Source organism: Megachile rotundata, chromosome 6 (assembly GCF_050947335.1).
Source record: "Megachile rotundata isolate GNS110a chromosome 6, iyMegRotu1, whole genome shotgun sequence".
Taxonomy (NCBI): domain Eukaryota; kingdom Metazoa; phylum Arthropoda; class Insecta; order Hymenoptera; family Megachilidae; genus Megachile; species Megachile rotundata.
Genome location: NC_134988.1, coordinates 16936131 through 16949520, shown reverse-complemented (window position 1 = coordinate 16949520; position 13390 = coordinate 16936131). Strand labels below are relative to the sequence as shown.

Genomic DNA, 13390 nt, shown 5'->3' with positions numbered 1-13390 from the left:
AAAAACCTTAGGTCCGAACGGGAGGGCAAGAGTCGTCGGTTCGTTCGTCCGTGTACGTCGCCTCCGTGAGCATGTATGCGCTTCTGGGACAAAGAGTTGTGCAAACACGAGTTTACCAACCGGGGAGAGGACATTATTGCCCTGGACCCGGGGCTTGGGCAAGTTACCCGTCAGGCACTTCGTTAGCGCAATCCTTTTTGCTCGTTACCTTGCAGGTTACTTCGACCTCGATGCGTTACGATCGTTACGATACCTGTTTGTACGTACACGCTCTAGTCTGACACGCAACGACATTGTGCAAATCGTCAGAAAGGTTTCGTACGGTTCGGATGGCAAACGCTTTAGCGAATTCCGTTCGGTACGATGCTTTCTTTGTCCATTTGCTGTAGACGGTTGATCGTACACGTTTTACGTTTGATTTGTTACTCTAATTCTGACAAGGTACCACGAAGGTAACTCATGGTGACGTGGACTCCTTTCACGATTGTTTCGGTTTTGTTTTAATTCGAAAGTCCTAATGTTCGCTAGCTCGAATCGCGTTATTTTGGATCAACGGTGACTCTCGTTGTGTATCGTCGCGTAAAAGAGCCACGCTGGAGACTCGCGTGTATCCCCATCGTGGGGTGGCGAAAGCCAGAAATAAAAAAAATCTTCTCACCCCTGTCTCTAACTCCTAATTTTAGAATACCACAACGGTATTTTCGAGGCGTCGGTTGTAACCGTTCCATGAAATTAGTTTCGCAGGAACTCTATTTCGTTTCCATCGTATCACTCCGTGCCGAACATTCCGGATTTTCGCGCGATCATAAACTCATGCATACGATGCATACCCAAATTGCCTGTGTGGTTCGATGCACATGGTACAGGGCAGTGCGAGCGACTGCATATTATTCGTTTAATAATCGATAGAATCACGTCATCGCGTGCTCACCTCACGATATAAACTCCCTCACCCTTTTCGCCAGTCTTACTTCTCCCGTTGCTCGTTCCTATTAATGCACGTTACGTGCTCGCTGATGTTGCTGCTACCTGCTATTGCTGTTGTTGTTGGGAAACACAAGCGACCCGTCGTGCAATAAAACCGATAGAGGCGCACACGTATTTACGAAATCGCGATACCGAAACGCTCTTTTCGCCAACTTTCCCAGCTGAGCAATTAACGTGTCACACATGCCCCGCAAATTGCTTATAAAAGTGTCATCGCGCAATAGCGAGAAGAGATTTAATTCGCGAGATTTCGAGATCGTTGGCGAAACTTTTTAAATAAACAACGGTAATTCGATCAGCTCTCGCAATTTATTATTGAAAATATTCTAAATTATCCTCAAATATCGAAGCTGTATTTAGAATATTTAAAATTTCAAAGTTTCCAATATCGAAGCTTTGGTGCATCAAATTTTTAACGCGTTAGACTGGAATTTCGAAACGATGAAAACAATATTAAAGAAAACGTAGAGAGGTGAATTATTAAAAAAAAAAAAAAATAAAATAATCGACCGATTGATCGAAGCGTTCGACGGACGACACAAGGATTCCTGGAGCAGCAGGGAAAGTCGATTTATCGCGAAATGAGAGAAGAATCGAACGGAAGAACGCCGCAGGGTTTGTGCACACGGTGCGATGATCCAACGCCACCCTCTCCAGAGGGGGTGAACAAGGACAACGAGGCGAGAGCGAGAGGGTGCAACAATAGCGAGACAGTTACTGTCAACACACTCGGTGCACATTAGTTGTTTCGCGGAAGCGGCTAAAATGTAAAACGAGGATACTCGGGGAACAAAAGGAGAACGTTGGAGGTGGAAAAGGTATAGGATCAATACAATAGTATATTTGTACAGACCCGACTGATGAGGGGTGGTGCCTTGCAAGTGGGAGGCACGGCTCGGGGTCGGCAGTGGCTGTGCCAGGGGATGGGTATGTCTGTTGTTTACCGTAGAAGGGCAAGGGGGGTGGTGGAGGTAGGAAAAAACAAGCAAAGACGATGGCGCTATAATAGGTCTCTCTGTACTGCGACAAACCATTCCTGGCACGTGAATCGTTCGTTGAATGAGTCGCGTTTTTGCTTTCGAAAAGTGGAGCACGCTTAACGATTCTATTTAAGGAACTCTTGTTTCTTTCTTCCTCCTCCTTTTATATACAATTACTGTTTAACTTTTAAATTATCTACACAACCTACAACCTTTATATTTTAAATTGCCTATACGAAGATCACGCTATTAAATCGAAGTAGCAAATCGAGGCATTCTGTCGAAAAATTAATTTATATTTTTAACAATGTGCAATGTGGTGTGCCGTGCTAGATACGGTTGAGACTACTGTGGCAGTCTCGCAGTAGAAAAGGCCATGCCTAGTACGGCGCATCCGTAAACATTATTAAGTATTTATACGCCGTGTCATCTACATATAATCGTCTCTATGCGTTTCGATTCTATTCGAAACGAGAAATTCAGCGAAAAAAAGAACCGTGGCGCACCGTTCTATTTCGAGGCTTCGCGGTAATTAATATTATCGATATAAACGAAAACTTTAATGAACAAGAGAGAGAGATCGTATTGGTCTGTGCGACTGGCAACAAGCTACGGTACACAGCCTCTCGAAATCATTATGTCGTATCCACTTCATTTATCCAACCCTATCACGTATATCCGCTGCTACATGCATGTGCACGTACGTGCGTGTGCACTTGCTAACCCCATTGAATGGAACGTATACAGGCATCCGCTCACTCGGCCAGAGCTTTCGCTTTTTTCAGATTTTTACCCCGCCAAACAACGGGGTGAAAACACAAAGGATTTCCCGCGTTGCAAGCTGCACGGGTATCATTAAACAAAAATGAAAGACAGGCCCTAATTAATAGTGTTGAATATATATACATTCAGATTCCAATGAAACTGCAACTTATTGGCCTCCAATGAACGCGAATTCACCGACTGAAACGAGCTACCCAGTACATAAATAATAGCGTGACTATGAGCATTCGTTTAATAAATAAGCCGCGATTTTTCCTGATAATCGGGCCGGATCGTAATTAATCAACGTTATCAACGCGCTTATTCCGGGACTGGAGGTGGTGGCAGTAAAAAAATTATTCCTCTTAACTTATCAACCCCGCGATGAAATTAAAAAAGCTGCTCGTTTAACTCCCGTTAAGTCGTCATCGCGATCACGAACGTCGGTGATGAAAATTCGTACGAGAACGAAGCGATCGAATATCGGGTCGAGCGACGAGTCACGCGGTAATTAACAAACTATGCAATATAACTGCGATTAGAGTAACAGCATCGCAAACAGAATATTTTCATTTGACAGGTATGTAATCTATGAAATAGAGGATGAGGGGTGATGGGACGGGGTAGGGACCGGTTCCGCAACAAAGAGCTCGGTTTGCAAAATGAGGATCGAAAATCAAAGCCCACTTAATAACGCGCTGATGAAATCATTCGCGCTCGCACATTCGAGCATCGAAAATGTCAGACGTTGAAGGGTCATCGACGTTAATGTATTTTTGATTAAGTGGCCCGAGTGATGGTAATAAATAATAAAACGGAACACTTGTTTACAGGCAACCGCAATTGAAATTCGATATTCCGTGCGCGCAGCCAGACAAGTATCAGCCGGAAAAATTAAACAGACAGCGCGTTTGTGCCCTCTCCAACAATCATGCACGGTAAATACGATATTACGAAAGACAATATACCGGCGGTAACAAAATACCTGTAACCGAGAAAGAAATTATTTCCACGAACAATTTGCCAACAGAAAATACAAGAAAGGTTTCGGTGAATATAATCAGTGAGGTTCGAAAAAAAAAAGAAACTGATTCTTTCGTCGAGAACGGAGGGACGGGGTGTTCGGTTCAACGGCCTTGAAACGAAAAAGGGGATGAAAGTAACGCGTGTGTCCACGGGCCAAGGTACGATCTCAAGGGGTTGCGGGAGAAAATTCGGTGACAGTATCTCAATATACCCAGGGGGCATTTTCTAACGCGCGCACGCGAGAAATTCGCACAAGGGATGGTGGTTGCATCGCAAAGGACCCGAATCTCGACGTGGTCCCTCCCGATTCCTGGCACCTTTCTGAAATAATCCTCGCGGACGATACGTAGGTTCGGCCCGAGAGGGAGCAAGAGTCATAGGGGTGTGCTCTGTTGGTGCGTGTGCCGACTCTCGGAGGGGAGAGGGTGAAACTTACATATGACAAATTCAACGCGCTCCTTTCCTGTCCTTCCTTCCTTCCTTCCTGCCGCCACTGACACCTATGGCCCTGGGCCACGCTGGGTATTATTATTTTCATTCCTTCCCGCATGTCTGTCTGTCTGTCTCCTCTGTCTGACTGTCTGGCCTACACCTTCTCACACCATCCACGGAACTCTTTTTCGGATGTTTTTGCCCAGTCCACCTAACCACCTTCTCGCCCCGTCCACCCACCAACCTCTTTTTTCACGTACGTGCTCTTACTTTTTTTCCACGGGACACGTCACATCCTCGAGGACATCGAGGCAACCCTTTGTGCGCCGGAAAGATTCTTCCTGCTACGGGACGCGGAGGACTTCCTGCATCAACCACACCTCTGCTACCATAAACCACAGCAATTTTAAAGCGTACAGTGCTGTTTATTAAAAAACGTCTATCGCGAACTGAAACTCGGTCATATCTGGGTGAAGGACGATCCCTTGAATCTACTTTGAAAATTTTCTCGTAAATTCTACGATAAACACGAGTTTCTCCCTAACTAGCTTGGCTTACGATTCTTTGTCGCGACATATGAGCGTCGAGTATTTGAAATTGCTTCAAAGGACAACCTTTATCAAGGTCACTTACACTTTTGACCCAGAAATTTTTCCAGACTTTTTATAGCGTCTTCACACCGTAATAACTTACGATTTTGGTATATTCGCCGGAATTGTTTTACAACGTCCGAGAAGAGTTTGTAAAACATTCCGTCGACTTCGTTTCGTCCCTCGATCCCGTCCGTTCGCGTCACCAGAAACGGCAATTAAAAGAGGATAACACGAAGCAGCCGCAGAGAACGGTCCGCGTAATCCCTTGAGGACTTAATAAGAAGGGTAATAATAACCAATTTTATCGAACGTCAGTCCGTTTCTTTGATATAGGCGGTCCGGGCCGCACGAACGTAAGCGCACATTAATTTCCCCGGCAAATAACCAGGATTCATAAGCGAGGGTCTGTGATCGTGCAGTACGGAGAATACCGTATGTGTCGAGAAAATACGGTCTCCCGTCTCCGCGCAAAATAATGCCATCAATATAAAAAAGGCGACCCACCGCGACGCGGTAATAGAAACCGATTTGTCAGGAAGCTTTTACATTTCGACGCAGTGGGTTTCACATCTGATAGCCCGTTTTATCCCGCGGGACCCTGTCCCGTGTACTCTTCCCTTACCACCTACCACTACTAGCCGGCTGTTTCTCCACCAGCCAGCCAGGGAATCACACGACCACTCCTTTTTCAGCCCCGTCTCACGACGTGAACTCGCCGCCCGTGTCCGAGTCAGCCCTTCCTGACGCTGTGCTGGACGATTCCCTCGTCTTCCTCGCTTATAAAGCCGAGTAGATAGGAAATCTTGTAAAATGGCCCGGCGAAAGACAAATATTACCGGGGATCGGTGACAGTGAGACGCGATTTATTTTCTGGGATTCCGCCTAGGCTCCAACGACATCCGGGGATACTTCTCGATAGCCTTTCAGCGAATACGGATTTCCGTAGCTGTACCACGACGTTGATACCCTTATTCCGCCGCGTTAAACGACGCGAGAGAAATTATTTTCGCGAGATACAGACTGTTGCGAAGGGAGTAGGAAAAAATAGAAAGGTTATAATTACGTTTCTGGCGCGTTTAAAAACTTACAGGCTCGTCCATTCGCGAGAACGGTATTCGCGAAAAAAAGGGGGTTGCGGAGAATGGCGCAAAAGCCTCGTAGAAAGGAGAGGGCGGGAGGGCGGCGACTGTTAATTGAAAACTACCGAAAAGCACAATTGCAGGAGAATTATTTCTATTCATTAGCCGGGTGGTCGGTCGGTCGGTCGGTCGGTCGAGCCAGCCGCCGAAAAACTTTTCCTCGACCAGGCGGTTTTTTTTCCTCCTCGTCTCCCGGCCACCCTCTCTAAACCATTGACTCCTCGTGCGCCGACCACCCCTCTATCCGCTGGTCGCGCGTGGCGTAATTATGTAACATAAATACAATCCCTCTAGCGACGTAATTTTTGCGGTATAAGCTCAAAAGCCCGGTGTGGCCCCACCCCGAACCCCTGGCTGGCCACAAGGCTGGACTCGCTACGCCTCGCGGAGAGAAGAGAGAAGAGAGCTTTTTCAGGAACGCTTTCGCAAATCAATTTATGGCGTAACGCGGACGTTCTCATTGTCCACGGGTAGTAGCCGACGGTCGCCTGGTGGTTAAACCTTTTGTAACACTGGCGACCATTGTTGTGACAGAAAATTGTATCGTAATGCTTATTTACGATGAACATTCTGAATCACCCTTTTGTTACGTGTTGTCAAATATTCAATGGTAATATACTTAATAATACCAATGAACATTTTTATGCAGAACGATAATGAAAAGAGAACGCGATAAATTCTTCGGGATAGGTATTAGGTTGTTCCTTGCCAAAGTAGTATTTATCGCGTATCGATTTAACGCTTAAAATTACAGAAGAACGACCGCGTCAACGTTTCGTAGCTATTTAGTACAAACAATGGATCAACCAATTTACAACTTAATATTACCTGTACGAAGATATCAACGAAACGTTTATGCGTGAGGCTATTTACGTCGAAACTTAAGCCTCGAATAGATGCACCATAAATACCATTTCGCGATACTCTTATGTCATCAAATGACGTCAGGCTATCTACGTCTCGCAATCGACCAGTTGATAAGCGAGGTTGAACGACCTCGGGGTTCGTCAACTTTCGAACCTATCCATTTACACCGATGATATCGTGTCAGGGGTATCGACGAAACGAAAGAAGAAAGCCGAAAGATGCTTCCAGGAATTCCGGCGGGAGTATTTTCGTCAGTCAATGAATTTACAACCCCTCTTTACCGAGTTCACCCTTAACCGCTTAACGAGAACTGCTTCACGGCACGTGAGAAAAAAAAGCTAACTGGTTTGGCGGAAGCAAGGAAAGAAGGAACGGGGGGAGGGCGTGTAAGCGGTCTTGAGGGGTGAATTAGCGCGAAATAAGTGCAGAAGAGCTTCAACACCCCGGGGGTGGCCCGGCGATAGAACGAACCACACACAGATGTATCCTCCGCGTTTCGCGTGCATGTATGTACGCCGAATCCTCGGTGTGAGACCCCATAAGAACGTCGTAAGGGTGAGTTGGTCGGAGTCGAATGAGACGATACCTAGTGGGGTGGCCGCGGCACCCTGGGTAGAAGCGAGAGGCCGGAAAACGACGTAACGCGCATAAAGTAAATTGCCGCGAAATCTGCGCGGCGAGACTCCAGAACGGCGCGGATAAGCGAAACAAATAAAATAAGAGCGAAAGACGAGCCGGCCTGGAGATAACCGGAAAAGAGGTGAAAAAGGGTGCCGAGGGTAATGCGATTTAAGGGTTGTAAGGTAGCGAGTTTCAAACGAACCGAAGAAGCCGAAGGTGGTCCCTTTTTTAATCGAACCGTATCACAAAATTATTCAAATAACTTTATAAAAATTTGTACGTGCATTGTCCATATAATAATACAAATTTTGTTACATTACGCTAACTAGTAATTTTTAATTATGTAACATGGATTTAATAAGTTAGATTGTCCTTAACATCTGCTGTCACGTGTCGCATTAAGAATACCTACGACAATCAACGTGTCAATTATAATATACTATTTTTGCTCCTCAACGTGATTTTAATAGTCACTCTACGTTCTCCAATTTTTATCGTTCCTTACAAATTAAAATAAAGAATTAAAGATTCCGATGTTACACTGTATCTTCTATTGTTTATTCGGGTAAATTAGAAAGACGATAATAATACGCGTGTACTTAAAAATGGAAGAAAAAGGAATTTGGTGAAAATTATTCGGCTTATGTACCTAGCACAAATTCTTCGCGTTTGTACGGGATTCCATTTCGTTTTCTATCCGCCAGCCGACTACTGGCAACGATATTCATAATACGCCGGGCAAAAGTAATAGGAACAATCGCGGCTGTGATGCAGTCTTTTTCCTCTATTTTTTTGCAAAACGGTCTGACGTTTTCCTCTATTCAGTCCCCAAGCCGAGCATGAAAAAGCACACATCGTCTGTTACCGAGTGCACGGTGTAACGCCTCTCTGTTTCTCCCCTATTCCCGGCGTATCGTCGCCGCACGCAGACCATTACAATTTCAGTTACATTTTAATTAGCAGAGAATACTAATGTTTCGCGAGTAGCGGTCGCCGGCAAGTAGCCAATGAGAGCCAAGTTGACTCGTGCAACTCGAGCCCGTTCCAGAACCCGACTCTACACGCTTGCCACCACCTCTCTTGTCGTCCCCGCTATTACGGGCTCGGCAACCCCGTGAAACCGACATGCATTTCACACCCCCATATTCGCCACTTTATACGCAACGGCTGGCCCGCGCGGAAAAACGAGGAAAAGGTAAGAGAACAGAGAGAGAAAAAAAAGAGGCGACGAGCTGTGTTCCTCATTTATGTTATTAGCTCCCACTTTGGTGCCGAGTGTTCTTTAGAGAAAAAACAAGAAAAAAATATAAACGAAAAAAAGGTAACAGCAGTGGAAATAAACCACGCGTTCGCGGTGTTTTCTGCCTTTTCGCTCCGAGCAATTAACGCTCGCTCGCTCGAAACTAGCGTAAAGCAGAGATTCCTCGAGATTGCGGATAAAGAGAAACCTCGTTATCAGCGTGAAAATAAGGACGATCGAATTGATCAAGAGGGACTTTGTTAGCAGCGCGGAAAACGGTTAGATATCTTAGGAAACAAAGGGTGGAATAATGAGATGTAGGGGTTGCGCGGATACCGGAATAATATAATACTTCCTAAGTCATAAAGTTCCCTTGCTTCTTGGCCGGACGGAATTCCGAAAGTTCCGTATCGGCGATCGTACAACAAATGCGATTATCGATGTCTCGCATCGTTCATCCCCTAAAACGACGGGGAGCAAAGCGTGCTACCGACCCCTCTCGTTCGATTCTCCGTTTCTCTCTCTCGCAATACCGGGTTTTACATGCTCTGTTTTGGACCTTGTCCAAAAATAATATCGCGCGGATTAAGCTCCGCGTAAGATATTGCTAGAAAAATGTATTCGATCCGTGTACCGCGATTCGATCGAAAGAAAATCGTTCGTCGCGTACGAAAATGTCATATAACTCACATTAACAAGCCATGTCACACTGTCTCAGAAGCCTGGGAAGTATACACCACTGACCTGGAACAAGAATAGATCGTGTGCGTTAATATAAAAGTCCGTAATCTACAGCTCCGATCGCGCAGCTTTAAAAAGTATATGAGATTTGATTAATGCATTCGTGGTCAAATTACATTGAAGCTATGAAAGTAAATATGCGAGTCACTCGCGACATCTCGCGATGCAATCTATCCTATAAAAGCGAAACAAGCGTGCACGTTAGCTGGATACGTATATTCCGAGATTCCTATATATCTATCGGCGGAGAAAAATGAAGCACGATCGTTCAGAAACAATCCACACCCTCTTCGAACGATCCGTCGAAACTTAAATCCAGTCGGTTAAGGACAATGCGGCCAGGCGATTTAGGGTGGTCCGTCGAAAACCATTTCGACGTATCCTTGGAGCGAACGCGAGCTCGCCAATGAGGCGACGGTGCCGTTAATTAACGAACTCGAAAAGTAACGTACCGAAAGTACAACTCGACGAAGCATTGAGGGTTTCGGGAACCGGTCGAGGAGGAAAGGGAATGAACGAGCCGAGCGTAGGACGGAAGCGCGCGCGTATAAAGGGTCGGTGTCTGGCCAGACGGGCAGAAATGAAGCAGCAAGGGTTTTGTTTGTCCGGCTGTCCACCCCTTTCCTTCCCCCCAGTTCACCCCCGCGGGCTGAAGCCCTCGTTGTATGAACCTCGCGGCTCCCTTCAACCCCTTCTGTTCCACCTCTAACTCCATCCTCTCGCGCACCCCTTTCTACGATCTTTCTCTTTCTCTCTTCGTATCTCGCCACTTTTCTACCCCCTGCTCGTACTCCCCCTTCTCCGTTCGTTACACCCTTCTTATACCCTGAACCTCCTTCCCCTACTGCCGCGTTACAATGCACGCGTGTACACTGTTTGCCCACATCCTCTCGCATATATCTTCGCGGGCTATAATATTGATTACTTCGAACGAATTTCAGCAGTCGCTGCTACGGAACCGAGACCGCGGTAACGTTCCTCCGACTCTGTCGATCAACAAACTATTCCTTCGCCACCCCCACCTCTCCTCGCGTTATCCTTCTCTACGATGAAATGCTCCTTCTTCCTGTTCCGCGTTCTGTAAACCAATCCCTTAACCAACCCGCCTACATCCTTCTATCCAACGTCGCAATGCAGGCTTTTCTCTTTCGCCAAATTGGCCCTACCATCGTGACCGTTCCTGTAATTTCGTTCTGTGTTCTACCAACGTTGCTTCCGCTCCCGCGATCGTTCGATCCAGAGACAACGATTAAAATGGACGGCCATCGAATGAGCAAACTGCCTGTTGTACTTCGGCCACGCGAATCGCTTTCAATTTCGCGCGATGATTGAAATAAAGTTTATCTGTACGAACGAAACGGAACAGCGTGGAGAGGCAGCTACGTGTGTTTTTCGCGCAGTCAATTTTCGAGTCCTTTGCTAGCGAGAAAACCACGGTATTTCCGGTTGATAATCGGCGAACGAATGATACAGTGAACACGGTTGTAACTCGTGCCGACAATATTCTGTTAAAAGACTCGTCATTCCGCTCTAGTAAACAGCCACACGACTTAAAATTGCGTCACTGCTTTTCAACCGTTCCGCCAACGTTTAATTCCATTCCGTTCTCGTTGTTCTCCCGTTCGCAGCCTCCTTCTCTTTCCCTCTGATTCGCATCACCGTCAACCGCGCGTGTCGCGAATCGAAGGTACAAAGAAGCAATAGTAGAAATAAGATAATTGCTATTACAATTGCAATTTCATGCAGAACGATGAAGAGCTAGATAGAAACGAAGAGGAAAAGAGACAGGTCAGAAGATGACAGAGGGTGGCAGTTACCACAGAGAGCTGAATTACAAAGTACGTTAATGTCGTGCTCGCACCCTGTCCTCCACCACCCATGCACCCCCAACACTGTTCCAATGCCGCAGACAGTTTGTTGTCGAAGCTTCGGGGATTACACAAATGAGGTTGTTCAACGAGAGAAATGTACATTCCGCTACAAAGCCGCTCGCGCTCAGCTCCGGAATTAAAAGTGGGGAGGTCGCGTAAGGTGAAAAGTTCCGCTTCGCTATCGCTCGTGTCGCGGACAATATTTTCTTTGCTGAAAGCCAACGCGGCTAGAATGGGATTTCCATCGACCCGCTTCCGTTTAAACCCTTCAAGAACGAAACCCGCTTTTATCGAGACCCTTCTTCGCCCCGTCAACATTGCCCTGTACATGTTTTTACACGCATCTTCTTCGAAAATCACCCTTTCGTCTAATCGTACTACCTCTCTGACGGATTACAGGACATTTCGCTAATTAGATATCAACTAGACTAAATCAGCACTTTTTTCGTACGAGGAAATAGCAGGACTATCGATAAAGTACATAGAACGCTATGGATAAATGCTAGTTAACGACGATTAATTAGACCAAACGAACGCTCGTAACTAATAGTTTCGAGGGGGACGAAGCGAGGCGTACGAAGAGAGAAACCACGATAGAAGGCAGTCAGCCCTTGTACTAAGCATACCGTAGGGGCTAGGGATAGTAATTGTATACGTACTAAGAGAATGGCAAGGTAAACAAAACTATGTAAGATTGCCCCATTAATATACATATCTCTTGGTTCAGTTGGGCCGTGAGAGAGCCGTACCGACCCTCTCTTGCCGTGCTTCTACCGTTGTGCCGACCGAGGGGGTGTGAGTAGTCTTGGCCTTAGACTCTGGGGTTAGGCTCGCTCAAGAGCAAGGAGGGTACACAATGGATATTGAGACCATAATTTACGGCTGATTGTTAGCCCCGCGATCTATGGATTCCTCCATCCTCCGACCTCCTTCGACCACCTTCCGACTACCACCTCCCCCGTCCATGTCGAATTTGTGTTAGGTCTGTAATAAGTGGTCGGAGTACGTGTGTACCGAGTGCTCAACACTGCGAGTCAGAGGCATTAGAGGAATCTCGCGGAAACGGAAAGACTTTCGTGCACGTAATACCTGCTCGCTTGGCAAACTGTGTTGTTCTAGCGTGTGCTAACCCTCGGTCTTATGCGACAAAGAAACAAATTCTACATCGGGCGGGCCACGCAACCGTTACGATCTTTCTTCCACGCGATTAAAGAAAGTTGTACGAGAGAAGAGATGCAAGCGATTTCCTATGTAAATTAGCGCGAAACATTGTTCGCGTTAGAAGACTAAGTCTGCAGGGTTTATGAATTAAACGGTTTAAAAATAAACCATCAAGAACATAGTTGGAAATTATGCTCCGACGCCATCGGTTCGACGGTAAACACAATTCCTGGAATGGATTTTGAACAGCAATAATAAGTCGTTAAGAGAGAAAGAGGATGAGAGGAATCAATTACGCGCGAAAGCGAGAACGAGTTTGTTTTCGAGTAGCATCGTTAATTGGCCAAAACTCGAGTAGAACTGTTCGGTACGAGGTCAGCCGCTCTCCGCTTAACCAACCGCCTTCGCAACAAGAACCGCCGGTTATAAATTAATTACGAGGGTCAAATTCGCAACTGGGTCCCATTCCACGAGACGATTTGGGAGAGAGGGGACGAAATGTCTTACTAGTTTCGCTGCTGGCTCGAGGGATCGAGCAAAGGAGGAGACGATGTTTGGTCTTCCTTACAAGGGACCAACTAACCAGCCGACCAACCAACCTGCCACTTACCGAAGGATAATAACGTAGTAATCCTGCCATGAGACACGGATGAAGTCCTTAATAACCCTATAAACCCAAGATATATGTTGCATATCAATATACCAGAGACAGCTGCTGAAGTTACAAGGAGGGGCAACCTATTAGAATCATCGATAGATTAATTGAAATTAAATATCGTTCATTTTCTTTGCTTTTCCGCATTAGTTTATACGCGTTTTCAGTTGGCGAAACGCGACAAATAACAAACGACTGTTTGTACTGACGATTCTGTAATAAATTATATCCGGTTGTATATTAAATATGTATAATTGTACCGGTTGCCGCCACAGATTAATAAACGCTGACATCGCAGAATTCCAATTTCGAATC

General features: G+C 46.1%; 1 protein-coding gene across 21 annotated transcripts in view; it reads right to left on the bottom strand.

The window, feature by feature from the left end:
* Positions 1-13390, bottom strand: part of FoxP (forkhead box transcription factor P) — a 222937-nt gene that overhangs the window by 129375 nt on the left and 80172 nt on the right. For 4 of the 21 annotated variants that reach the window (XM_076532612.1, XM_076532613.1, XM_076532611.1 and 1 more), the window contains exon 2: positions 9338-9391. The exons of the other annotated variants lie outside the window; for them this stretch is intronic. The gene's annotated coding sequence lies outside the window, so the exon portion shown is untranslated. The remainder of the gene's footprint in view (positions 1-9337; positions 9392-13390) is intronic. 21 annotated transcript variants of the gene reach the window in all.